General features: G+C 60.1%; 5 non-coding genes across 5 annotated transcripts; all 5 read right to left on the reverse strand.

Moving 5' to 3' along the window:
* Window positions 1-43: 43 nt before the first annotated feature.
* TRNAR-CCU lies at window positions 44-116 on the reverse strand. The gene has a single exon. It is a non-coding gene; the product is annotated as a tRNA-Arg (tRNA).
* Window positions 117-183: 67 nt separating this feature from the next.
* TRNAT-CGU lies at window positions 184-256 on the reverse strand. Its single transcript has one exon. It is a non-coding gene; the product is annotated as a tRNA-Thr (tRNA).
* Window positions 257-335: 79 nt separating this feature from the next.
* On the reverse strand, window positions 336-407 carry TRNAW-CCA. Its single transcript has one exon. It is a non-coding gene; the product is annotated as a tRNA-Trp (tRNA).
* Window positions 408-494: 87 nt separating this feature from the next.
* Window positions 495-567, reverse strand: TRNAV-UAC. Its single transcript has one exon. It is a non-coding gene; the product is annotated as a tRNA-Val (tRNA).
* A 264-nt stretch (window positions 568-831) lies between these two features.
* TRNAN-GUU lies at window positions 832-904 on the reverse strand. Its single transcript has one exon. It is a non-coding gene; the product is annotated as a tRNA-Asn (tRNA).
* Window positions 905-980: the final 76 nt, after the last annotated feature.

The following is a 980-nucleotide window of genomic DNA, read 5'->3' on the forward strand; positions in this document are numbered from 1 at the left end:
GCAATGACAAGCAGTACCAACAAAAAGTATTCCGTCCGCTGACTACCCCTGGAGGGACTCGAACCCTCAATCCCCGGTTTAGGAGACCGATGCCTTATCCATTAGGCCACAGGGGCTGGGTGGGCAGAGAGGGGCGTGGGGCGGTCGAATAAGAAGCCCGAGAAGAGTCGCACGAAACAAAAGTGCCTCCAGGGAGATTCGAACTCCCGACCCCCGGTTTACGAGACCGGTGCTCTAGCCACTGAGCCATGAAGGCCACCCTCTGTGACGACCGTTTCGAAACTCGGGGGCAGGCTCCGTGCGTGGAGACTGCCGTTAGACAAAAGGGTTCCGCATGACCCCGACGTGACTTGAACACGCAACCTTCTGATCTGGAGTCAGACGCGCTACCGTTGCGCCACGGAGTCGAGGGAGGGCGAGGGGGGCGGCGTCGGGCCTGCCGTAGCAATGGTCGACGGGGCCGGCTGTAAGGAAACAAAACAAAACAGGGGAGCTGATTCCGCCCAGGGTCGAACTGGGGACCTTCTGCGTGTAAAGCAGACGTGATGACCACTACACCACGGAACCGCGGCGACGGATGGGCGGCCAAGTCTTCCCCCTGTTCGTGCTGAGGCCCGGGTCGGATAACACGGAAAATGGGCAATCAACGGCCTGTTTCGATCGGGGCGCCCATTTTTTGCCCATTTCCCGTGTGATGGTTCGTTTTCGCTTTATTTCTGAGCGCTGTTTACTTCTGGTTGATGCTCTCTAGCATGGGCAGAATTAGCCTGTCGGCTGTAGCTACAATCGTGGCGTGGGGCGGCAGGGGGCTGGCCGTGGCAAAAGGGTCGCCGCCCCCGGGTGGGGTCGAACCACCAACCTTTCGGTTAACAGCCGAACGCGCTAACCATTGCGCCACGGAGGCCCGTGCTGCTCGTCGACGGACGTGCGTCGTCGTCAAGAGGAGACAACTGTCGGACGACACGACAACGAGGCAGCCA

This window comes from Papaver somniferum, unplaced genomic scaffold (assembly GCF_003573695.1).
Source record: "Papaver somniferum cultivar HN1 unplaced genomic scaffold, ASM357369v1 unplaced-scaffold_16095, whole genome shotgun sequence".
In the NCBI taxonomy this organism is placed as follows: Eukaryota; Viridiplantae; Streptophyta; class Magnoliopsida; order Ranunculales; family Papaveraceae; genus Papaver; species Papaver somniferum.